The 10,923-nt window shown below is 43.7% G+C and overlaps 1 protein-coding gene across 1 annotated transcript in view; it reads left to right on the top strand.

Moving 5' to 3' along the window:
- Positions 1–407: 407 nt before the first annotated feature.
- LOC311054795 (trinucleotide repeat-containing gene 6C protein-like) overlaps positions 408–10,923 on the top strand; it is a 107,096-nt gene continuing 96,580 nt past the window's right edge. The window contains exon 1 of the mRNA XM_084070799.1: positions 408–497. The gene's annotated coding sequence lies outside the window, so the exon portion shown is untranslated. The remainder of the gene's footprint in view (positions 498–10,923) is intronic.

The following is a 10,923-nucleotide window of genomic DNA, read 5'->3' on the forward strand; positions in this document are numbered from 1 at the left end:
ATGGGTAGAGGAGAAGAGGAGAGGAGAGGATTGATTGAATACTTTTTTGGACAGACATTTAGGCTAAAAGGATGAGAGGAGAGGAGAGGAGAGGAGAAGAGAGGAGAGGGACTTGCCGTTGTCATGGAAACGGTGGGGGGCGGGGTCATGGGGACCATGCAGTTTGTTTTGTTATGGAGTGTCACGTGACGGCGCGCTGGCCCCTCCCCCCTGCTAGCAGCAGCTGCTGCTCCGCTCACACACACACACACACACACACACACACACACGCGCGCGCGCGCACACACACACACACACACACACACACACACACACACACACACACGCACACACGCATGCTCATGCAAGCACGCGCATACATGCACACAGTACACACACACACACACACACACACACACACACACACACACACACACACACACACACACACACAGTTCTGAACACAAAATGGCTGCACAGACCAGCAGAGCCCACTGACTGAACTACACTTTATTATGGTAGGACATTTAACATCGAATACTGTTGTTATTCTCCTTATCGCTGCTGCTCGGGACGTCATAAGAAATGAACGGAACGTACGCGAGGCTATTTTATCATTTGAACGGACGGATACGATGTGATTTCTGTTGATATTTATATTGTACTGTAGTGCAATTTATGGCTGCAAAGACGCGAGCCTGTTCTGCACTGAACAGTTTATTATGGTAGGACATTACTATCACATACATATCTGTTATCATAGGCCTGTCACAATTATTACATAACCGCCTAATCGCAATTATTTGAGATAATCGCAATATTTCTTTTGCATAATCCTCCTCACAATCGTAAAAATAAATAAATAAAAAAAAATAGTGGAAATAGCAGATCTACAAACTCACCGCCACCAGTTGTGAGCTTGTAGATCGGCTATTTCCACCATGAATGTTTTTTTTAAAAGTCTAAGGTTGTAAAATATGTCATTTCTTTTTATATTTAGGTTATCTGGCATATATCTGCCCTGTGCAACTTCAGAGCCTAAAAGCCAAACAGAAATGGAATTTCTTATTCATGCGTTACCGACAAAAAAAACACCATTTCATCGTTAAACGCAATTCTTTGTGTGACATTTAATGGTCAAGTGATAATTGTCATAATCGTGACAGGCAGCCCTACACATATCCTCAGTTGTTGTTGTCCTGCTTTGCTTGGTGGGATTTTATAATAAATAGAACGGACACGAGAATATATATATATATATATATATATATATATATATATATATATATATATATATATATATATATATATAAGTGCATATATGCAGATTATGCACTTATTTTCTTATTTTACATGAATATTTCTGCAGTAGTTTCTTCTTAATCCACTTTTTGACGTCGATGCTCTTCTGTTGCTGCTTATGTTTTCATTGCTGGTTCGGATGGTCTGACTTTTTGGAATAGTTGTATTTATTTTTTCCTTTGCTGTTATTTCTACCAGCAAGTTTGGGTTCTTTATGCACAAAAATATACATTTTTCTGTTGTTGTTGTTGTTGTGGACATCGGATGCTAAACTAATAGTGCTGCTATAACTAACTAGTCCTCCAGCTATAAAGCTTGAGGCTCTTAATTGGACATGGTTCAGATGGTTTAGATCAAGTGGGGTCCGGGCACCCCCAGGGGTCCTTGAGGCCGAGTTCCAGGGGGTCCCCAGCTAAATAAATAGATAGATAGGAACCAAATGGACGCTTATGGGTCTGTAACTCTTGAGAGTGTTCCATTTGTTTTACACTCTCAGAGTTAAATTAACATCGATTTTACAATATAAATTGGAGTCCCAGAGATAGAAATGCCATTAAGGGGGTCCGTAGCCTAATAATGCATGTCAAACTGGGGGTCCTTGAGATTAAATTGGTTGAGAATCACTGTTTTTTTGATCACTGGTTCTCATTCTCAAACTTAAAGAAATTCAAGCACTGCACCTTAACTCTGACAGTGTACAAAATGTATACTGTCAGAGTTACAGACTTGCAAGGGTCAATTTAGATAGTAGAACCCCCTCATGGAACCCTGAGTCCCCTCAAGTAGTCCCTGAACCCCACTTTGGGAACCAGCTGGTTTAGACAACAACAACAATGCATGTTGCAATTAAAAACAACCATGCATTATTGTTTTGAGTGCGTTTTTAATGGCATTATGTTGTTTTGTTGTTGTTGTTGTATTGCACATGATTCCCACCTGCAGTGTAATCACTGTTGACGTTTATTGCAGCCGTTTATTATAACCTAGTAAAAACTTGATCATTAAAGTCTATAGCTTGACATGTTGTAGTTTTTTGTATGTTGTTGTTGTTGTTATTATTACCGGGTGCATGATGGCATTTCAGATACACTTGTGTTCTGGTTGAGTGTGAAGCGTTTTCGTTCTCTGTGGGAGAGTTAGTTCTGCTGTGGAACATTAGTAGTACATTGTATTGGCTTTGAATGGTATGACTGATCAGGCAGTGATTGACCTTCCTATGTTCCTGACAAAACACTTTGGAAGTGACTATTAGTCTCGGCTGCTGAGGCTGCACTACTAGTACGGAATGTTACACTGTGTCGTTGTTTAACCACTTAAATAAACAACCCCATATGGTTGAGCCGCGGAGCCCCTCAGGGCTCTATGCTAGTTAATTCTGTGTATCGGTTTTCTGGTTATTCGTTGAAAATAGCCGATCGATATAAGCTCACAACGCGTGAGCTTGTCGATCTGCTGTTTTCAGCAGAAAGCTTTCCCCACAATACAGATGCTGGGGTTTAAGTGGTTAAACCAGCTACCCCGGCGACTGATTTCCCTTGTGCGATCAATAAAGATCTATCTATCCGTCTGTCTGTCTGTCTGTCTAGCTGTCTGTCTAGCTGTCTGTCTAGCTGTCTAGCTACAGTATAGAGCTAGCTATAGTTCTGTACCTGAAATCAGTTTGGTTGCCAGTATTTTTCCCTGGCGTGGACCTGACATTGGAATGGATCTGAATATTCTATACCCTACGCTAACGCTATAGCCATAGGGATTAGGGAATGTAAGTTAACTAGTTAATATAACAGGGGTTTAGCTGGTTGAAAGTTCATTATTATTAGTTAATAACAGTGGTTTAGCTTCATGGCTGTTGGCTGGTAGCCTGGTAAACCCTCCCTCCGGAAATCTCATTTCCATTTGATTTCAGGAGTGAGTCTGGCCTGAACCGCCTTTCTGCAATAATCGCTCTATACGCCGAACTGACGAGCCTATCAGCGTCGTCGCACATCGTTCTGTGATTGACAGCGACAGTTGGCCAATCAGGTGGCGAGTTCGAGTGAGCCCGAATGAAGCCGAGTGCAGCCTGAGAGCCGCCGACAAAAGACGAACGGCAGCCATTGTTGTTGTCCGAGTGCCGTCACTTCTTAGTTTCGTTCTTAAAACGGTCTCAAACTTCTTTTTTGAGGCACAGAATTTACTATTAACATATCGTTTGGATAGAATTTAGTTGTTTAACTTCATATATGTGGTCAATTAATCATGACAGAGCCTATTTAAAAATATTAATTTAGAGAACCGGCAGGGGCGGGGAGTGACACGCATGTATCCCGATAAGGCAACCTATTTTCGGCATGGCCGTCCCAAAAGTCCCGTTGCGTCACATAGTCTGGAGCTCGTCAAAATGAACTGCTGATTGGCTGAAGGGGAAAAACGATCATTGGTTGAAGGGGTTGTCAGTCAACGGTATTACTCCCGCCCAACTCCAGCCCACAGCGAATATTGCAGAAAGGCGGTTCAGGCCAAACTCACTCCTGAAATCAAATGGAAATGAGATTTTCCGGAGGGAGGGTTTACCAGGCTAGTTGGCTGGTGATAAGGAGGGGGCAGCCATCATCATCAGTCTCTCATCACCGGGCACTTGTCACGTAAAAGTGTCACAGACTCTTTTGGGGGGGCCGGGTTGGCACACTCAGATGTGCTGGAGCGCTGGTCATCAACATGGGGTTCAGAGACCCCCATGCGGCCATGGAATGGTTCCCAGCTAAATGGTTGATACTTGTAATGTAGATAGATACCAACATGGACCCTTACGGGTCTGTAACTCTCTGAGACCCCGCTCTGAGTTAAATGAACACTGAAGATTTGGCAGTGTAATAACAGTAAAAACGTTTGTATCATACGCGGGGTCTGTGGATTAATAATGCAAATATCCAGTGGTGGAAAAAGCACTCAAATGCTTTACTTAAGTAAAAGTACCATTACTGCAATATAGAAATACTCTTGTTACAAGTGAAAGTCCAGAATGAAACATTTACTTGAGTAAAAGTACAAAAGTATTGGCATCAAAATGTTCTTAAAGTACCAAAAGTGAAAGTACTAAAATGTTTGAAAATAGCCGATCTACAAGCTCACAACGCGTCGCGATGCGACGCGTTGTGAGCTTGTAGATCTGCTATTTTTAGATCTGCTATTTTCATGGTTCATTTATGTTTCATAATATCATATTTTATATCTGGGAAAGTAACTAGTAACTAAAGTTTTCAAATAATTGTAGTGGAGTAAAAGTATAATATTTGCCTCTGAGATGTAGTGGAGTTGAATTAAAAGTATTGGAAATACTCAAGCAAAGTACAAGTACCTCAAAACTGTACTTAAGTACAGTACTTAAGTAAATGTACTTAGTTACCACTGTGCTTTCCTGGAGAGGATGCCAGCACACGGATACAGGAAGACGCTAGGCTAACGTAAGCCGGCCCCCTGGGGGGGGCCCCCCACATTTTCACTAATGTGTTGGAAGTCTGTAAATCTAGCTCTAGCCCCGTGTGCAGTGGATTGGGGAGGGGGGGGAGGTCAGGGGCCCCTCCTGTCAGCGCTGGCGGCCTGTGAAAGGGCCTGTGTATTCACCGGGAGGCTCCGGCGGGGACTTGATAACAAAAAGAGGCCACTTAACCCATTAAGACCTGGAAACGCATCTGGGTCCCTTTAGATTTCTTTGGGCTATTAAAAAATAGCAGATATTTTTCAAAAATAGCAGATATACAAGCTCATAGCGCGGCACTCGGTGCCGCGCTATGAGCTTGTATATCTGCTATTTTTGAAAAATCTTGAAAACATTTTTCTTTTTTTTTTTTTTTTTCCAAAAAACTGTTAGGATTTAGAAAACATTTTTAAAGGAGGAGTTCACCCAAAAAAATGTCTTATTTTCTATCAATTGCACACCCTATGAAGCCTTGAATCCATGGATTCTTTTTTGTTTTTGTCGCATTCCTAAGCTAATAATTTGATTCCCGTCTCCTACCGGCTAATGTATCCGGTAGGAGACACAAAGTAGATTATTTGTGTCTCCTACCGGAAATACACGGTCATCAAATTATTGTCTTTGGAATGCCTCAAAAACAAAAATAAATCCATGAAATCAAGGCTTCATGGGGTGTGTAATTGATAGAAAATAAGTCATTTTTTGGGTGAACTCCTCCTTTAAGAATCGCCTCAGGTCTTAAAGGGTTAATGCTCTGATTACTATACAGCATTAGGTCATAGCCCCCCCCCCCCCCCCTCGCATTCACTTCCAGTCCCCTGGATGCCTTTTTTTTTTTTTTTGGGTACAGTGCAGGATTGCAAGGTTGAGGGGCTTTGTGCCAGACTGTGTGTAATTAGGCTGGCTGTGTGTGTGTGTGTGTGTGTGTGTGTGTGTGTGTGTGTGTGTGTGTGTGTGTGTGTGTGTGTGTGTGTGTGTGTGTGTGTGTGTGTGTGTGTGTGTGTGTGTGTGTGTGTGTGTGTGTGTGTGTGTGTGTGTGTGTGTGTGTGTGTGTGTGTGTGTGCGTGTGTGTGTGTGATCGGATAGCCTACTTACCTGGAATTACCTGGGAATGCTTTTTTTTTTTTTTTACTTGTGTAGAGAGACGTGTATTTTTTTAAACTCAAGCTAGGTAGCCGTTGTCAGGCGGAAAACCTTGTATCTCATTCTCTATATTTCGATGTTTGTTTTTTCCTCGTAAATGAATGAATGTCTTACTTCGTCATACTACAGCAGTGGTTCTCAAACTTTTTCATGTCAAGGACCCCCAAATTGACACTTATTGGCCCGCGGACCCCCATTTTAAAAGATATGCCAGGGACCCCCCATAAGAGAAGATTTTTACGGCTCTAGCAGTGATTCTCAATCATTTTAATTTCAAGGACCCCCCCAGTTTGACATGCATTAGGCCACGGGCCCCCATTTAATGGCATCTCTATCTCTGGGACCCCAATTTATATTATTATTATATCAATGTTAATTTAACTCTGAGAGTGTACAAATGGAACCAAATGGACCCGTTAGGGTCCATTTGGTTCCATTTGTACACTCTCAGAGTTACAGATCCATAAGGGTCCATTTGGTTCCTATCCATAATTTAGCTGGGGACCCCCTGGAACCCCCTCAAGTACCCCTGGGGGTCCCCGGACCCCACTTTGAGAACCAATGTACTACAGTATCACCCAAAAGTAGACAAAAATAGCAGATCTACAACAAGCTCACAACGCAGCTCAACACTGCATTTTATGGCAACCCCCCCCTGAATAGGGATGCTGGGGGTCAAGTTGTTAAAATAGCAGCAGATGCCAGATACAGTATAAGGATCTCAAAGTGGGGTCTGGGGGTCCCCCGGGTCCTTGAGGGGGTTTCAGTGGGTCCGATCTACAACCTCACAACAAACGCGTTTTAGATTGGCTGTAGATTTACTACAAATAAATCTGAAGATGTGAAATATTTGTTAGTTTTGAAACACAAATCTTGCATGGGGGTCCTGGAACAAAATATTTTCTGATGGGGGTCCGCAGCTAAAATGTGGGGGTCCTTGACGTGAACAAGTTTGAGAGCCACTGGTACATAGTGCAGCAACTCACATGTAGTGCAGCAAGCTTACAACGCGTCACGACGCGTTGTAAGCTTGTAGATCAGCTATTTCAGCTTTTTTTTTATATTTGAAAAGGTGTGAATATTTTTCAACATGGAAACGATTATACATAGATAGATCTTTGTACACGTAGTCTCACATGCAGGTGAGATGCATGTATTTCTAAAACTTAAAAAAAAAAGCTTGGCAGGGCACACTAGTTGCATCCGTCCTGCCTTTAGGGCTGTCACGATTATGACATTTTACTTGAAGATTAACGATTCAATTGTGTTTCCGTTGTTGAACATTTCTGTTTTGCTTTTAGCCGTCGTCGACAAAAGTTGCACAGGGCAGATATGACAAATAACACGTATTTAATTACTTTATACATAAATATAAACATTAATAGTGGAAATAGCCGACATACAAGCTCAATGCGACGCGTTTTGAGCTCGCAGATCTGCTATTTCCACTATTTAAATTGTTTTTTTTGGGGGGGGGATATATTGACATTTTTAACATGGAAATGATTATGGAGATTATGATGACTCGTATGCAAACATTTTTTGCGATTATCTCAAATAATTGTGATTAGACGATTAATATGTAATAATGATTGTGACAGGCCTAGTTCAAACGCCGATGTGGTCCCTGGACCCCACTTTGAGAACCAATGTCTTCCACTCTTGTCTCTTCCAACTCTGTGTCCAACTCCTGCCGTTATCATTACTATTATTGTCTCCGCCAGGAGAGTTTGTTTTCACTTTCTGAAACTGGGACTAACATTGGTCAAGCCTCACGTGACAATACGGTGAAATAGTGTGATCTGATTGGCTAGTGACGTATAGCGGCCTATAAATACATGTGTCACTTTGAAAGAGTCTGTGCCTCTTTCAAAGTGAGGTAAGACAGGAATAATCACGAAATGGCTGAGAAATGGCGGATACTGTAACAATTGGATAGGACACTTACACAGACAGGACAGATAGGACACTTACACAGACAGGACGGATAGGACACTTATACAGACAGGACGGATAGGACACTTATACAGACAGGACGGATAGGACACTTATACAGACAGGACGGATAGGACACTTATACAGACAGGACGGATAGGACAGTTATACAGACGGATAGGACACTTGTGTCATGTTACTATGACACAGTAACATGTTCTATTTTTTGTAAGAATTAGAACATAAGAATTAGAACATTCCCAACATTCCCAACACAAGTCTGCTGGCGGAGACTTGTGCTCCGAGGAGCACTTTTTCTAGTTATTATTTCTTTTTTTTTTGTTCGAGTGCATTTGTGAAAACCGTTATAATGGATACCATTCCAGCAATAAAAGTCTAGTTCGAGGAGATCGCTCTTGATTTAGACTCAGTTTCCCGTTACGCACATGTGCCATTACTCTCCCCCAAAGTGCCCAGCGTTTTGTTTCATGAAGACTAATGTTGGAAAACGATGAGAGGGACTAATAGGACTTTTGTTGGGGGGGGGGGGGGGGGGACGTTCTGTCATCTATTGGACCAATAAATTGGTTGAGCGAGCGCACGCCCGTTAACTGCCTAACGCTTGATTTAGCCCCCGTCGTACGTACGGTATGTACGACGACGGGGACTGGCCGATTTACAAGCTCACGCCTGCGGCGTGTCCGCGACACGCTGTGTGAGCTTGTGGATCGGCTATTTTTCCCGGGGTGCGCGCCCGCGGTTGTTCGACGAAGTAGTGAATCCCAGGCTTGAATCCCATTAAGACCTGGAACTGTCTCATTTTTAGATTTGAGCTGAAAAGCATTATTTTACACTTTGGGCTATACAGAAATAGCAGATCTACAAGCTCATAGCGCGGCACCGAGTGCCGCGCTACGAGCTTGTAGATCTGCTATTTTTGAAAATTCGTGAAAATGTGTGCAAATCTTTGAATATATATATTTTTAAAGCGAACATTTTTAACTCAAATCTTTGCTTCTGGGGGGGTCCCTGGAACAAAATATTTTGATGGGGGTCCGCGGCCAAATACATATAATTTTGGGGGTCCTTGACATGAAAAAGATTGAGAACCACTGATATAGAAACATACGTTTTTCAGAATACTGTTGGGATTTAGGAGACATGTAGAATCGGCTTCAGGTCTCAATGGGTTAAGCGGATGACAGCCATGCAGGCACAGGGCCCGGAGACGTTGCTGTCGGAGTGTTCACACCAGTTATTTTCGGGGCCTGGCGGAGAGAGAGGGAGAGAGGGAGAGAGAGAGGGAGAGAGGTGGGGAGAGAGAGAGAGAGAGAGCTTGGCTGTCACAGGCCCGGGTCAGAGAGCTTTAGCCATGACCTCATCACTGAGAACAGCCCCAGGTACTTTACAGTGTGAAATCCTCTTTGTGGAACTCAAGGACTTTGTCAGATGCTTACCTCAGCGATTTATAAGACCTTATACAGTTTCCTCCCTCCTGCACACAAATGGAATGGAAGAAATAGAAGAAAAAAAATACACAAATCTCAATTGTTATGCGTGTCTAGAAATATGTACTTCTCTAATATTTGTCTTTTTCTGCCCTTTATTGATCGTAGTTGGTGAAAGAGTAATCTGCAGAATCTGTCAGCACCATTGCCCTAATAAAAATTAAACATACGTTTTTTTTCAGAAAACTGTTGAGATTTAGGAGACATGTAGAATCGGCTTCAGGTCTCAATGGGTTAATTAAGACAGGCTAATAGTGGTTATTAGACTCTCTCTCTCAGATGATGTGGTGTTGTAGTGTCACAACGTTGCTGTCGGGTGGAAACCCTGTCCAAAACTGTTACTTTTCAGGATTCAAATTCAAAAGTAGCAGATCTACAAGCTCGGAGAAAAAAACGTGTCGCGCCACGTTTTGAGCTTGTGGATCTGCTACTGTACTTTTGATGCTTTTTGTGCGACGCTGTAGTTAGTATGATCAAGCGGGGTGTTCATTTACAACAACTACATATATGGGGGGGGCGAGGGATATGGAGGGGGTGGGTGGGGTGGAGGGGGTTGCACACATTCTAGCGTAACTTGCCGTGGTGGAGCTGCTGCTGCTGTGGTTGCTAGCTAGCAGAGCGTCCCCCCCCCGTCCCCCCCTTCATTCTTGGCTCCGTGCCCGGTGACTGACTGACTGTCGACTAGTGCTGCCGCCCCCCCCATCCCCCCTCTTAAAGGCGCACACTGCACGCATGCATGCATGCACACATAACACGCAGCCAGCCAGCCACACGCACGCAAGTGCGCGCGCGTATGTATGTATGTGTGTGTGTGCGTGTGTGCTCACGCGCACACACAAGCCGCCACACAGCCCTCATCAATCTTTTTGCACGAGTCCCCCCCCCCCCCCCCCCCCACCCCCCCCCCCCCCCCTCCGCCTCTCTCTCTCTCTCTCTTCCCCTCTCTCCAGTGTGGAGATGCACCGGGCCATATGAGCATGTTCATAGTCCATACTAGAGTGGATGGAGATGGACAGGACGTTACAGCGAACCGCACGCACGCTCGTGCACATACACATACACTCAGTGTTGTGTTCTCGTTTAGGGTATACGCTACGATACGATGCGCGTGGTCCAAGGTATACGCTCTCGCGTTTTCAATGGATTAAATGGTTATTAGACTGTATACGCTTCTTCCCAAAATAATCTGGACTGTGTACGGCGTACACAGCATCTGACGGTAGAACACACCACTGCATACACTAGTGATGTGCGGGTCGGGTTTTTTCATGACCCGCCCCGCCCTGGAACCCAACCCGCCTCAACCCGCCCCGCGACCCGCGGTAAAAACAAACAAACTGGAAAATAATCTTCAAGTATACACCCCAAGTGTATTCAAACTGTTTTACTGTTATTATTCTTATTCTTATTAGGAATAAAGACAAAATAAGAGCATGTGATTTTTTTTTATTTTTTTGCGTGTGAGAGCGGCTGACCCGCTCACCCGCAGCCCGCATAATTGCCTCTGAGATCCTGACTCGACCCACCCGCGCCGCGGGTCCCGCGGGTTACGGGTCGGCCCGCTCATCACTAATATACACATACACACACGTTTGTATTACC

The sequence above is a fragment of the Gymnoscopelus microlampas genome, assembly GCF_963454915.1.
Source record: "Gymnoscopelus microlampas genome assembly, chromosome: 11".
Taxonomy (NCBI): domain Eukaryota; kingdom Metazoa; phylum Chordata; class Actinopteri; order Myctophiformes; family Myctophidae; genus Gymnoscopelus; species Gymnoscopelus microlampas.